Genomic DNA, 15,246 nt, shown 5'->3' on the forward strand with positions numbered 1-15,246 from the left:
TCAAGCAGAAAACATCCGCATGTGCACACTCAGCCACATGATTTTCACTGTCTAAGACTCAAAAATTTTTTTCAAACAATTTTCACCCAATTTAGCTTGCCTTTCTAGCCTGTAAATTGCAATACTGCCAAGTTACAAGTTAAAGATTCTGCCAATTTTTCAGTTTTGTGAGCAAGAGAAGTCAGTGTATTTCCCTAAACGGGTAATGTGTGTGTGTCTGTGTGTCTGTGTGTGTGTATTGAATTAACACTTGGTTATAGCAGTATACCACAAGAACATATGGAAACCTTGTTCAAAATTTCCAAAATAACTCGCGCGCACGTGCACGCATACACACCCTTCGTGTATAGGTCATGAAAAAAAAAAGTCAAACCCAGACTGAACTGAGAGGGGCTGGGAGAGATATCATTTGTAAGTTATAAGTGCTAACATACACCGCTATTATTGATTCAGTTTCGGCAGAACAATTTACCACCATCCTAGATCTTTATTCTAATGTGACTCATGTTACACATGTGGGCAAGTGACTAGTTTCAGCCTCCACACAAACAAATTTAACTTCTAGAGAAGTCTCCAAAGCAAATTTATAGCCAAAGACAGACTCAGTTCAGAAGTAGTGGTGGTCATGGTGGCGGAGGTTCTTCTGGGGTAATGTCTCATTTAGGCACAACCATGAGGCTCTGAAGAAGAAAACACGCAGACCGCCCAGCAGGCATGAGGCAGCAGCCATGGAGCCAGCTAATCAGGCTTCCTTCCTCAGACTAGGCTGCTTTTTAAGAAAAAATAAAATATTGAGATAGATTTTTTTTTTTTTTTCTGCGGTATGCGGGCCTCTCACTGTCGTGGCCTCTCCCATTGCGGAGCACAGGCTCCGGACGCGCAGGCCCAGAGGCCATGGCTCACGGGCCCAGCCGCTCCGCAGCATGTGGGATCTTCCCGGACCGGGGCACGAACCCGTGTCCCCTGCATCGGCAGGCGGACTCTCAACCACTGCGCCACCAGGGAAGCCCTGAGATAGATTTTTAACTGCAAATATCTGGGAAATACCTACACTCCACCCAGGGCTTTAATACCCTCCCTTCCTTCCCAAATCTAGGAAAGTGGTGTGCTGTCAAATAAGCAGTACAGATCATAAATAGCCAGATTGTCATTGCAGTGTGAGGAGCAAGAACTTGCATCCATTTTCAGCAGGACTCCAACCATTCTGGAGGGTCAAAAGCCTTAAAAAATAGACATACCATAAACACTGAGACACAGACACACACACACAAAGATTAAAGGATACTCAATGTCACACACTTCATACTAGTGAAAAGATGGAAAATGACCCAAATGTTCAACAATAAGAAATTAGTTTGACAAAATGTGGTATATTCTTCCATAGATTATGATGTAGAAATTTTAAAATGATGTTATAGGACAATACTTAACGACATAGGAAATATTCATGTATATTATTTAATGATAAAAGCAAGTTTAAAACACATTAGGATGTGATCCTAATTTGAAAAAAAAGACTACTGTACAAAGATATGACTGGAATGATAGAAACCAATAACAGCATTATCTCTGGGTAATGATAGGGAAAGTAAATTTTATTTCCTTCTTTGTGCTTTACTGTATTTTCCATATCTTCTACAGTGAAAATATATTATTTTCATCATCAGGTAAAACATAAATTTTTTTTAAATTATTCACATGTCATTCTTACAGAGAAATGGTTTCCTTTCTTCCTTTTTGTCCTATCCTACACCTCCCCCTCCTCCCCCCCAAAAAAACAGCCTGAATTTCACCAGTTTTCCTGACTTCACCTGGGTTCTTTTCCTGATTAAGTCAAGTGGAAACAGTCCTGGAGGAAATTAGACTGTAAAGACCAAATGCTTCATAAATTCATGTTCAAAGAAGGCAAGTAAGACCATAAGTGGCCGAAAGAATTTGGTGATGAAAATAAGCCACTAAATGGATTATTTACTTTAGTCTTTACTGATAAAAAATATTAGCAAGCTTTGCATTCTTCAATTACATTTTGAAGCAGAAATGACGGCATTTTACTCATTTATTCATTCAGTCACTTTAGTCCATTTGGGCTAATATAACAGAATAGCATAGACTGGGTAACTTAGAAACAAGAGAAATTTATTTCTCACTGTTTTGGAGGCTGGGAAGTCCAAGATCTTGGTGCCAGCAGAGTCAGTGTCCAGTGTGGGTCTGCTTCCTGGTTTATAGACAGAAGTCCTTTCACTGTAGCCTCACCTGGTAGAAGGAGCAAGGGAGCTCTCTGGGGTCTCTTTTACAAGGGCAGTAATCTCATTCATGAGGGTTCTACCTTCATAAGCTATCATCTCCTAAAGACCCCACCTTCCAAATACCTTCACATTGGGGATGAGGTTTCAACATAGGAATTTGGCGGGGGGGTGGGACACATTCAGCCCATAGAAGTCATCAAACACTATGCACTTCTTAAGTGCCCACATGGTGCCAGGCTTGGAACACAAGCCTGGTCCTTGGCTCAAATCCCTCACAGGCTGCTGAATTCACAGCTGCACTTGTGGTTTTCAGGGCACCCACCTCTTCCTCACCCATCCTTTTCTTCAGCCACGGTAGCTCTTCTTTATGTGTCAGCCTTCCATTCAAGTTTCCCTGGAATAAAAGATTCCTTGGCTTAAAAAAAATAAAAGAACGTTTGGAACTCTCTGCTCTATTCTTATTTAATCAACTAGATGCTCTGGAGTTGAGTGGCAACCGCTCACCATTTTAAATTAACTCATGGGTAAGACTATTAGCCCAAATGCTCCCCCCACCCCAATATAATGTGTTATAATTGTATGTCATCATCATCTGCTTTGAAAATTTCCCATCAACCTTTCCCGCCCTTTAGCACACCAAATTCCCTAAGTGGGTTTGAATTCTTAACCTTTGCTCGTAGAGTATAACCTCATCCCAGTTAGGGACCAGGGGACTGTTTTTCTTTAGGCCACTGGACTATAATCAAGTGGTCTAGCTCTTTTCCCCAAATTCTGGTCTAGAACTAGAATAAGAACTATTGGAGAGTTTGTTTAAAATGGAGAGTCCGGCTCCACCTCCAGAAAATCTGACTCTATGAGAGTGAAGTGGGATTCTATGTTTTTAACAAGCTGCCCAGGTGTCTTCTAGCTTGATAAACACTTTTGGAGACAAAGATTCTAGCCTTGGTGAGGGAGGCTCAGAATGTTGTTAGATCTCAAGAAACCTTGGGCATCTGTTATAGCACATTTTCATAATTTACCTGTTTATATATTCTATTTCACCCACTAGATTTGAAGCCCCTTTTGGCAAAGTAACTTGCCATAGTCTCTGTATCCACTGGCTCAGTGCAATTCTACTCAGTCCAATAAATGTTTGGCATTAAATTAATTAATGAAACAAAGAACAGCTATAATTCATCAAATTCTGATCCTACTGGACTATATTTTTCCATTAATAGACTACTATTAATAAACCTGTTATTAGAGTTCATATGTTTTTTTCTCCTGTGAGATTCAATTCACCTAAACAATTAGGAACAGCTTTTTTAAAAAAAATTTCTTACAGTTTGAGTTTTAAGAGTGCTCCATGAGGTAAACAGGATAAGAATAGTTATCCAGCTGTTTTAGCTGAGGACACAGGCCAAGGAAGGATAAAATGACTAGCAAGTACTCACAGTTTTTAGTATTTGCACAGGCAAGAATGCAGTGTGTTGTAGTGAAAAAGCATACTCTTTACTGCTGCGTTTGAACTGGAGCCCTGCCATTTACAAACTGTGTGATCTTGAGCAACTTATTTAAATTTTCTGAGCCTCCTTTTTTTTGTGCATGTACTCTATACACAGGGACAGACAGCAGGTTTGTCTGAAGCACTAAATGTGTCTAGGAGAGTGTTTGGCACATAGCAGGAGCTGAGCACACATTGTATTCCTTCCTTCCTGACACACTCTCCACAGCAAGGACTTGGTTGGTCTTCGCCTGGCAGTAGTATGTGCTCAACAAATATTTATTGAATTGATTGATTAACGTAATCCTAGGATTAAAAAAAAACACTAACGTCTTTTCCTTTTACCTATCAAATGTTATCAATCTATAAAATTATAATAGTAACATAATCCCTCCCCCAATCACAAACCCCAGATGGTCTACATACTAATGACAAGCTATATTCAGTCACAACCCAGGGAGAGTGACTTAGAGACTACAAACTGTGAAATAAAGAGGGAGTTTCCATTTAAATATAAGACTATACATATGTTTCTCCATATAATAAAACAAAGCTAATACATCAGCATCTCTTTATTCTGAAATTGTTCTAGCAAGCAAGGATGGTAAAGACAAATTAATCACATGTGTGAATTCAATCTATATAAAACATTCCTACTTACTATGATCTCCTTAATTTTTATATTGGCAACCCTAAAATAACTTATAGGGATACTATAAGTTCACTCAACCCTATTTTTTCCACAGGGATTGAAAGTCCTCAAATGTGAATACTCTTAATATGATTTTCTTTTCAAGGATCATCACCCTCTGGGTTGGGAAAAGCCCTCATGAGAAGAGTGAACAGAACACAGACTTGGAGTCAGATAGCTCTGCTACTTTTACTCGCCAAGTGACCTTGCATAATAAACTCACCAGGCCTCAGTTTCCTCATCTATAAAATAGAAATATAATAGAAATATAAACATCTACTTCATGGAGTTGTTATGAGGGTTAGGAAAGGCAATGTACGTGAAGTGCCTATGAAACACAGCAGGGACTCAATTTATTTTCCCTCCTGCCCCTACCAAAATGCTAGAAATGCATTCAGTGGTTCCAATTAAAAGTACAACATCTAGGTATTTTCATAATTAATCATTAAGACATCAAACTAACATTTTTTTAAAGTCTAGTTAGTTGCAAGACTTTTCCTTTGTCCCTCTAGAGAAGAGTCATTAGCTTATAGCAGTCCTGAGACTCACAAATGTCATGAAGGCACCGGCATTTCCAGAGGGGATAAGGGCTGTGTCAACCCACGAAAGCTTTCTCTTTCCTACGAATGTTCTCCAGATTTCCCCTTTGGACTTCTTTGAGCTACTACCTTGAGCTAAACGCCTCACCCCCATGTTCTGATTTTCTGAGAGTTTAAAGCCTGCCCTGTCTGGTGCCCTTTATATTCCAGGGATGCTGAACAACTTGTATTTATTTCTCTGTATCTTCCATTGGATTGTAAACTCCATGAGGTCAGGACAGTGTCTTCTTCACTATTTTAGGTTTCATCTCAAACGTCAATTTTCTAACTGCAGTATCTTCACAAAATTTTCTGCTAGATGAGTTCTCTTAAAGTTAATTTTTAAGGGGAATTCCCTGGTGGTCCAGTGGTTAGGACTCGAGGGCCCGGGTTTGATCCCTGGTCGAGGAACTAAGATCCCACAAGCCTCACAGCATGGCCAGAAATTAAAAAAAAAAAAAATTTAATTAGTTTTTAAGTTTTTGTTTTTCTTTTCAAGGTGTGAAATATTCACTATGTAGGCAGAATAAGCATAGATTTTTTTTTTTTAATCTACACATGCCTCAGCAGATGCTGGCACAGAATACCAGGTCCTTTAATAAAATAAAAGTGAATCTTCAAATCTTAATACCAGAAGGGAAATCTAGAGGGCATCTGATCTAGTGCAGCGCCATGCCCCCCTTAGCATCATTTCCTGCCACCACCATGAAGGCCCCATGATGCACTGCTCATACTTTAAACCCCTCTTTTGGGTCCAGGTTAATCACCCAAGGCTGTCTCTCTACCCCCTCCCACCCAGTCCTCTCCCCTCTATGTTCCAGAAATGTTGAATTTCTTGTAAGTAGCCCTAAACAGCCATGCTCACTTCACCATATATAAGCCCATGTGTCCCTTTTCACAGCATATTTTAATTGCCTGGTTTTTTCTCTATAGAGGAAATTGGATTGTCAGCCCTGTGAGGTCAGGAAATGTCCTATTAGTTATCCCATTCCTATTCCCGGCATGCAGTGGGCTCTCAATAAATATCTGTTAACTGAATGACCTCCTTTTGGCAAGATTTTCGGGAACACTTGACTAAAGAGTAAACAGAAAACAAATGGTAAAGGATTAAAATACAAGGAACAGCCAGGAAAATACAGATTTGCCATCCTAGTTTGGTCTCTGGGAGCTGGAGTCTTGTGCCATCCACCTTTAGACTGGGCGTATCCACTCTGTCTTCTTAGTCCAGGCAGTAAAACTCCACAGGCCTCTTGTTCTTAGGTACAGGGCTACCCTCACCACCTCCAGCCCTCCACACACAGCTCAAGGCCTGTCTCCTCCTCCTTTCCGTGCCTCCCCTGCCGTCCTCCAGGTAGGCCTCTCACCCCCATCAGACTAGTCCTGCAGGGAAGCTCACCTCCCCGTCACAGGGCACGACCTCCTCCCCCCACCCACCCCGCAGGGCCCACCAGTGTGTGGGACACACCACGTCCCAAGAAGGAGGCACAGACTTGAATGTGCCTGGGATGACTCCTTACCAGGCCTGTGACCAGCTCACAAGAGGGAACGAGGAATGGCTCAAATTCACTTCTACAGGCAAAAATACCTATAGGCTCCTTAGAAAGCAGTCGGCCTTGAGATCACTGCAGATCTGGAAAACGTGTGTAATTCTTTTTTGGTGGAAGCAGAAACCTGACTCTGAGCTAACCCCTGCCCAGAGGCCGCTGGGGCCTGGAAATACCCTTGTGAATTCTCCGCGTCTAGGCCGGGGCCTGGGGGTTCCCTGCCGTCCCGCCATCTGCAGAGGCCTCCCTGAGGGCTAGGCCGGCCCCAACTGGATGACCTGTGGCCCGACTGCGGCCCGCACGCAGAAGGCGGAGACCGCCGCACCGCCTGGGCTGGGAGCGCCGCCGGGTCGCACAGGCCAGGCCCAGCGTGGCCGCTTCGAGCTCTCAGAATCCTGCGACCCGCACCCCAAGCGCTTCCTATGACCGACCAGACCCTCAGGAACAGAGAGTTCCTCCCCGCCAGACTTGCCTGCGCCACGAAGCTCGAGAAGCGGTTCCCCCTGCCGCGCCCCTCGCTCCAGGCCGAGCTTGGAAGCGCCTCTGACTTCGCTGCGGCGCCGGAACCCGCGTGGGCTGCCCTGGGCCGCCGCTGCTCGGTGGCCCCGGCTCAGCGCGCGAAGCCGTCCCCGCTGCCTCGCGCCCCTCGGTGCGAGGCCCAACCGGGACGCCAGGGGTCCTGGGAGCCGTGGCCCTTCCGACCCCTAGACATCCAAACCAGAGACCCCTGGCGATATTCCGGGCCGCGGAGGTGGTGGAGGATGGGGGTTCCATTCACGTCTCCGTTTGCAACAATAATGACACATCCTGGACCCACTGATGCCAGGAACCCCCCGAAGGCAATCCGGTGGCTCCGCCGGCCCTTCAGGCGCGACGTCCAGTTTGCACGAAGTAATCACCAACTTCTGCACTCTGGGAAGGATTTTGAGGGGGAGCCGGGCTGAGCCCCAGACAGCAGCTCCGGGCCGGACTTGGAATATACTTTTTTTTTTTTTCAAATCTGCCCCAGATCCGTGGCTCTGAGCTTACTGTGACCTCAGCGGCCCGCCTTGGGCTCTGCGCGAGCGGGAACCCGGTGCGGGACTCAGGATTCACGCTCGCACCCGGGGCTTGCAGACCACTGGAGGGGAGAGAGGGGAGGTATTCGTATGGGTTCATGTATGGGGTATTTTTCTAGAACGAGATAAATAGATCTCAAAAGAGTAAAAGTCCTGGTCCCGAAGCCACGACCGCGCCCCTAGGTGTCTCCAAAGATCCCCTCCGGGCGCTTGTGTAAAGAGGGGACTTTGGTGCCCTAAGTTTTCCTCAGGCGCGTTGGGTTGAACTTGGGTGCAGCTCTCACGAAGCGCGCATTGCGCCCACGCGCTCACCTAGGCGGGAGCCACGGACTAATTAGGTGCCCCTGTTCTCCCGCTCAGCCGACGGGGCAGCCCGGCTCCAAGGGGCTGAGACCTGCGGCAGACGCCAAAGTCACCCGCCGTGACCGGCCTCGTCATTTAGAAGGAGAAAGGGCAAAAGGGCTGCTCGGAACGCTTTTTTAATTCTTGACAGTTTGAGGCAGGAGCCTTGTAAGCGGAGACGAACGTGCGATAATTCTCTGCTGTTTGAAGAGCAGTGCAAAGTTGCCAAGAAACTCACTACGACGTGACTGTTTACTCCTGCGAATGGGCCGCATAGAAAATATGCTTGGACCAGGTGACCCGGCGAGATCCGCAAAGCCGCTCCCGGCGACTCTCTCCTCCAGCGAGTCCGAGACCGGGGAGACGGGAGCGGGCAGGTGGGTTTCCTCCACCCCTGAGTGCTACAACCTCCTTCTCTATTTTCTCATTTTATTTTTTAAAATTAAAAAGAGAGAGCGCGCGCGCGCACAAGTCTTAAAAGTGGATAGCTGAATAGCGTCTGATAAAATTTGCGCTATGAAAAATATGAGGTCGAGATAGATCAGTGCGTGGGTGAAGGCTGCTCTGGCAGAAACTCGAGAAGTGAGCAGGAGCCCACAGTTTTCGTTTTTACTGTAGAAATCGGTAAACGAAATCAAATGGTAATGGTTACCTATTACAGCCACTGAAAAGTTCGAAATAATTGAATGTGTTTCGGATTTATATGTATATAATCACCATACTTTTAATTTTGTCTAGCTATTTCCATTAAGTTTTAATAAGCTATCAATGTTCCCTGGATAAATTTTGTGAGGGGCTTTTTGGGGTTTTTGTGTGTGTTTTGTTTGGTTGGGTGTTTTTGGTTTTGTTTTTTTTTTTTTTTGCCTGAGTGAAGATTACATGAACCAGAAGCGAAGTTTGTGCATAATTTTCTTAGCCACTGGGAAGTCTGTATCTCCTGCCAAAATTCCAAGGATGGGGAGAAGAAAGGGAGACTAAATACTCATTGAGTACCTACTATGTGCAGACACCCTCATAGGGCTGGCTTTATAAATTTTATTTCATATTAATAATTGTTTATCAATAAGAGCTCTTTTTAAAAAGACCAAACACTTTCTTCTGCATCCGGACCTCAAAGGGACAGCTTCCATAATTTTATTTTATTCGCAAGAATTTTGTTTTTATTACTTCCTTCTTCGAAGTGACGTAACTGCTAAGGTTAGTGGAGAGATCCATGTTTAATGATATTAATGTCTGTTGGTTTAACTGATTACATCTTTTAGTGTTAATCCTGTCTGGGGCTGGGGGTTCGGGGTGGGGAAGTGAAGGTGAGTCAGCACACGGTGAATTTCTCCTAACTCTTTAGGTTCCTGTAAAAATAAAGAAATCCCGAACTGCTCGGGAGGAGAAGCAACTTGTAACTTGGAGGAGAGCACAGTCACTGAAAGCGATGCGGGGGGAGGGAAATGCAAAGCAAAACTTTTTCGTCTCTGTGGATCAAAGGAACCGAAAACATGACCCGTTTTGTAAGGGCTATGCAAACACTGTGGCTTGTGCTGACCACTGATAGAGGCTGAGTTAGACTAGAGGCTACATATGTTACAAAGAATACGATGCAATTGCGTCTGCGGAGCTTTAAAAAAAAAAAATGAGAAGGGAGTTGACAGATGAAGTGGAAAAGGAGAGGAGGAGAATACACCCAGGAGCCTGAGCAACCAGGTAAATCATCAAAAATTCAGTTCCTACAACTAATGAAAAAAACCAATCTCACTGTAGTCCAGGGGAAATGGTTCGCTGACGCAAGGCTGATGGTGAGTCCATTTGTCGTGCTTCTTTTCCGGACTATCAAAAAAGTTATTTCGAGATTCAGCCAAATGTTTTGACTGGGAGACTGAAAACGGGACGAGGCGTTTCCTGCCTTAACGTCCGAGCCCGCAGCAGGGCCCAGAGCGGAGCGCGCTCCGAATCGCGCGCTTCCCGCCCGGGGCTGTTCAGAAAGGACGCTCCCCGCCGCCCTGGGAGAAGCGAGCCCGAGGTCAGGCGGCGGGGGCTGCTCGGATTCCACGTGGGGCCTGAACTTCAGCCTTCCTCTGGGGGAATGCTCCTCTAGTTTTGTTCTGGAAGGGAAAATGGGCTCAGCTCTTCGAGAGCTATCAAGTGTCCCACTCGCTGGACAAACCTGGAAACTCTGGAAGTTCTAAACTGAGCTTCCCTCGTTCCCTGAGTCCCTTTCTATCTTCTTTACCGGCGCTAAAGGGCTGGTTGCCGAGGGGGTGCTCTTTCAGATGATATTTTTTCCACGTAGACCGGAGAAGGGCCGCCGCCCGCTCCGAACGCGACTTGCCGACCTCAGCGCCCTGGGCTCGCGCGGCGCACCGCCCGCCCCTCCACGCCCGCCCAGCCCTGCTCGCGGAGAGAGCCCGAGGGGGGAGTATCTTCTCCGCGGGCCAGAGCTCGGTGCCAGAGCGCTCTCCTGACATAACCTTGCCCAGGGTGGGCCAAGACGTGCACTAACCATCGCTTGGCTCCCCTGCTGCCGCTGCCGTCCCCACTACCGCCGGCAACTGCCTTGGACCCAACCCCCAAGAGCAGAAACTCTTGCCTCACAGCTCCCCTTGGTCCCCGCTTTCCCAGCCCTTTCCGGGATCCCACACCCCCACCCCACTTCTCCCGCCCGTCGGGGCCGAACACTGGCACCGCTCCTCGAGCCCGTTCCGCCGCGCCATTTTAACCCCTTGGACGTTTCCGCTGCGGAGAGGGCGGGAAACAGAGAAGAGCCGCCATCCTCACCTCACCTCACCCCCACGCCACCCCGCCCGGGTCCTCACCTAAGGCGGCCCAGAGGGGAGTATGAAACAACCCGGTGGTGGGCGCGGGTGGGGGACAGGCTACCTCCGGACTCCCGAAACTTTGGCAAAGTCTCGGGAACACTTGTGCTCCCCCAGGACAGTTTTCTTCGCCTCGGGGCGAGCGCGGGGTGTGCGCGAGTTTCTTGGCACTAGCTGCGAAGAGGTTCTCCCTTTCCCCAGCCCCTTTAAGGACATCTGATCTTCAGTCTCCAACTTTCTCCTCTCGTCTACAAGCTTCGTCTGCCGCGGAGAGCGACCCCAGGCGAGGACGGGAAGGGAGAGAGCTAGTGTGGGGTTAACCCAAACCAGGGCGCCCAGAGGTTGGCTGAGGCCCTGCGGGTCGAGGCCCCGCGCGCTCTTAAGCAGGAGGGAGCCCCCGGGGATCCGCGCGGGGCATGTTGCCGCGCCTGAAACAGGCGTTCCCTTTTCCAGATCATATTCCGCATAAAATCTAAAGCCAGATGCATCGCTTGGGCAAGTTACCATTTTACCGCGAAAAGCACAGATTGTTTCCAAACTGGACGCCAGATCAAGGTTTCTGGTGCGGGTTCCAGTGGCCTGCGCAAAGTTGGGCTTTCGATGCCTTAAGGGACTACCCGGACGGGTAACGTTTTAGATGCTGTAGTCTGAAACTAGCCCAAGCAAAGCATCATTTGCGAATGCGAAGATTTTAAATAAAAAGAAAAGGGGGAGGGGGTGCAAAGTAAAGACAACTGCGGGCTTTCAAGGCCGTGTGTGTACTTTTTAAGTGGGGCGGAGGAGAAAAGACCAACTTCATAATTATAGACGCCCAGTTTAGCAAGATAACCTGATGGAATCTCTGTTTCACGAAAATAAGTTACAAGAGGAAAAACTTGTAAGGAAGTGAGAACAGTGGCCACATATGAAACCAAAGGGCGAGCATGGTGAAAGCAGGCATTTTAATCAGTCTGTTGAGTCAAAAATAGCTTTTGCTGAGTTTTTTTTTTTTTTAAAGAAATAGAAGAGTCTTTCCAAAAGTAATAGCCTACGGGTCTATTTCACCTGCAGGTCTCCTCTCATCATTGTATAAAGAAATTTGAGTGGAGTGAGCCATGTTTTTCACAGAACTTTCTGGTATTTGCAGTTGTGGTGAAGAGGGAAGGAATAAAAACGAACAAAATTAGTCTGGGATTGACTGCTGCCTGTTACCGGCAATAACATTAGCAAGAAACCAAGACTGCCTTCTCGAGATTCGCTTAAAAGAATTCAATTTTGCATCTTTTAAAATTATAGCCGTTTTTGAGTCCTTTAGGTGAAATGAATAACCAGAGATGCAAAATCTAAACAATGCACACATGTACATAATTCCAAGTCTACTTATTTACAGAATGAAAGGGCGCGGTGCGAAAGCGCCCCTGCACAGGTAGAGGTGTAACAGCTATGCGCTGCGCCGTGCATTAGGTGCCAGTGAGAGAAAGCACAAACCCAAACTACTCGCACAGAAAACTATGTTTCCACATTCGACTCATTTAGGATCAAATGATTTTTTAACACTTCCCCAAACCCACAGCTATTGCTACAAGAAAGGTACCATGCAATGGAATAAAGTTAGCTGTTTGTGTGGGCAAGGTGGGGCTTTTCGGGCGTTTGGCTACACAACTGTACTGGAGTGACAAGGCGAGCATCTTGCAGGCCAATCTCCGAGTGGTTGTTCATTGCAAGGGCAGGTGGGGGAACGAGGACGCCTTTTAGCTGATCAGACTGTGGCTGTCACCCCTGAGGGGTGGTTGTGGAGGTTACCTTCACCTCATAAAGATACTCATCCTTTTCTTAACTGAAAAAGTCTGCGGCCGCTAAGGCCGCCCACACGGGCCGAGCCTCGTCCAAGTCTGCGCAGGCCGCCTTTGTCCCCGCAGTGGCAGTGACTACCGCGAGGGAGGAGGGCGGGCGCGGAGGTTGTCACCAAAGTTCCCTGAAGTCCTTATACCGCGTAGAACTCTGCTTTTTGCGGGGAAGCGGGCTGCTTATCCAACCTCAGTGGAGCAACAATTCCGTGGGCCTCCACTCCCCGGCGGCCTCTGCGCGCCCTCGCTGTGCTCCCGCTCGCCCGGACCTCTCCCCGGGATCATTCGCCGGGGGCCAACGCTCGTGCCCGCGCCACCCTCCTTTGCCTCTGCGACCCCTCCGCACGGTCCCAATCAGTATCGAATTTCAACTCAAGACCCAGACCAAACATTTCCTTCGGGGCCAGTATATTCTCACACGCGGTGGCTTTTCCCAAGGGAGGAGGAGCGATGGAGCTCCCGGCGGCTCCCAGGGGCCCTGCGGGGACCACCCGCCACCCGGTTTCCACGCAGCCCCCGCGCCCACCCTTGCCTTCCGACCCCAGACCTTGGCCTCCCACCTCCGCGCTCAGGGAAGCCGCCGCGACTAATGCGCCCCGGGTGCTTTCGTTTTGCATTCGCTCCCTTCTCTCCGCAGCTGGGAAGACTGCAGAAGAACAAAGTAGGGGTTTAAAGCGCGTGTCCTGACAAAGTGATGGGTACACCGCTGTTCGGTCCGAAGCGGGCCGGGGGGAGGGGAAAGTTCAGGCTGAGGCCTGGGTACCCCTGTCCCTTGCAGGGGCGAGAAAAGCCAGAAGGCCGTGGCTTGTTTTCTTCGCGCAAAGAAACGTGATTTGTAGATATTGATGCAACAAAATTGGCGCGGAAACGAATTTGCCTTCTTAGGACTGTGTCTTTCAAATACAGAAGAATAGGCAGGGTAGAAAGGCGGGAAGAGAGGAGGCCGGGGCCTTTCACTAAACTGGAAGGAAACCGAGAGAGAAGGCTCGACAGCCGGGATCCAGCTCCCACACCAGGCCCTGAGCACCATCAGGTGTGAGGGGACTAACGCCCAGTCCCATTTGCTGCTGGTCCACTCAGCTCTGCGCTTTGGAAACCCAGCAACCACTGCACAGACTCGCTTTTCTTCATCTCGCCTCCCTCTTTATGGCGAGCAAAGCACACGTATCCTACATCGATAAACCCATGGCCCTTATAAGGTCTCCCCCTTTATTAAAAAAAAAAAAAAAAAAAAAAAAAGCCAAACCTGGAAAGGTTTCTCAAATAGAGGCAAGCTTGCTGCTGCCCCGTGTGGCCCGTGCGAAAGCTCCCCTAGGACTGCACGCTCCCAGTGCAGGGCCAGGAAGCACGGCTCCGGGTAAGGGCCCATGCAGAGTCCCGCCCCCACCCCCGGCCTGCACTTGAGCCCAAACGAGGAGGGGTGCAACGGAAAAGTCTCTCCAAACTCTTTAGAAAATAACATAAGTCTCCCAGACTGTTTACCACACTGTCCAGCTGCCCGGAAAGGTCCGACGCGTTTCCTGCACTCGTCCCAGCTCAGCCCGGGTTTTCCTCCACCCGTGATCTGAAGGGCTAAATTATTTTATTCCGACTCTGTAAAGTTAAACTGCGATCTAAATAAATCACTTAGGGAAATGACCGGAAGCTGCGAAGATAAATTACACTCAAACCACCTACTTGCACTTGGTTTTGTTAAAATAAGGCCTTCCTCTCGTATTTACCGCCCTCCTTGTTTACATCGAGCTCAGGAACAGAGGCTTTAGGCCGGCAAGGGAGCTCAGTTTCATTTCGGGGCGTATGGCGGGGCCTATCATTTCGTCATCAGGTTTTAAAGAAAAGTTCGAATGTTGTTGTCACAGATCTAACTTCCAGTAACTCCTCGAAAACTATATTACCCCCACTGTAGCTCAGGCCTGCAAACTCCTTGGTCCGCAGATGTCCGGGAAGCAGTAAGTAAGTTCGCGCAACGCCCCGCTGCACCTGCGGAGGAGGGAAAGCGTCTCCGCGCGTCTCGGCACTGCCGCACCGTACTTCCCGCGCTCCGCCGGCCAGCCTTCGAGCTGCCGCCAGCCACCCCGGCGTCCCTCAGTCCCCCGCCCACAACCAGTCGTGCGGGGGCCTGGGGGGCCTGGCATCCCAGCTTCTGGGGAAGCGGCCGCGCGAAGGACAAGTCAGGCCCCTGTCTCCCAGCGAGGCCCGAACGCGCGCACACTCCGCGCCGGGGCGGTGGCGCTCCCGAGACTGGGCGGGGTGGGGGAGGAGGGCGGAAGCACGGAAGGCTTGTGAGCACACCCAGGAGTCGCGGACCCCGGCTTCCCCCACCCCCGAGTGACTAGGGTGCGGGTGCCCACGCTGTGCGCGACGCCTGGGCCACGGCCGGAGCCCACGAGCTGGGCGCACAGCTGAGCGAGGCAGCCGCCGCCGCCCCGGAGCCTGGCGGGCGGCGCGGAGCCCCGGGGAGCTGGTTTTCCCGGGCGGGCACGTGACGGGGTTGGCAGCGCTCTGGCCCGGGCAGGGAGGAGGGGGAAGCGGCGAGCAGGAGGCCGGAGGCGGGCGGGCGGCTGGCGCGCTGTGTACTTAGGTCGTGTGCTGGGGCTTTTCTCTCCCAGGAGCCGGCGGAGGGAGGGGAGGGGGAGGGGCCACCGCTCCGCCTTCTCCTTTTCGCAATGTT

The 15,246-nt window shown here is 49.2% G+C and overlaps 1 long non-coding RNA gene across 1 annotated transcript; it reads right to left on the reverse strand.

The window, feature by feature from the left end:
• Window positions 1–2,153: 2,153 nt before the first annotated feature.
• On the reverse strand, window positions 2,154–14,572 carry LOC136792779 (uncharacterized). Its single transcript, XR_010837166.1, has 3 exons — window positions 14,471–14,572; window positions 2,569–2,640; window positions 2,154–2,253 (listed from the first exon to the last, which is right to left on the reverse strand). It is a non-coding gene; the product is annotated as an uncharacterized lncRNA (long non-coding RNA).
• Window positions 14,573–15,246: the final 674 nt, after the last annotated feature.

This window comes from Kogia breviceps, chromosome 16 (genome assembly GCF_026419965.1).
Source record: "Kogia breviceps isolate mKogBre1 chromosome 16, mKogBre1 haplotype 1, whole genome shotgun sequence".
Lineage (NCBI taxonomy): Eukaryota > Metazoa > Chordata > Mammalia > Artiodactyla > Physeteridae > Kogia > Kogia breviceps.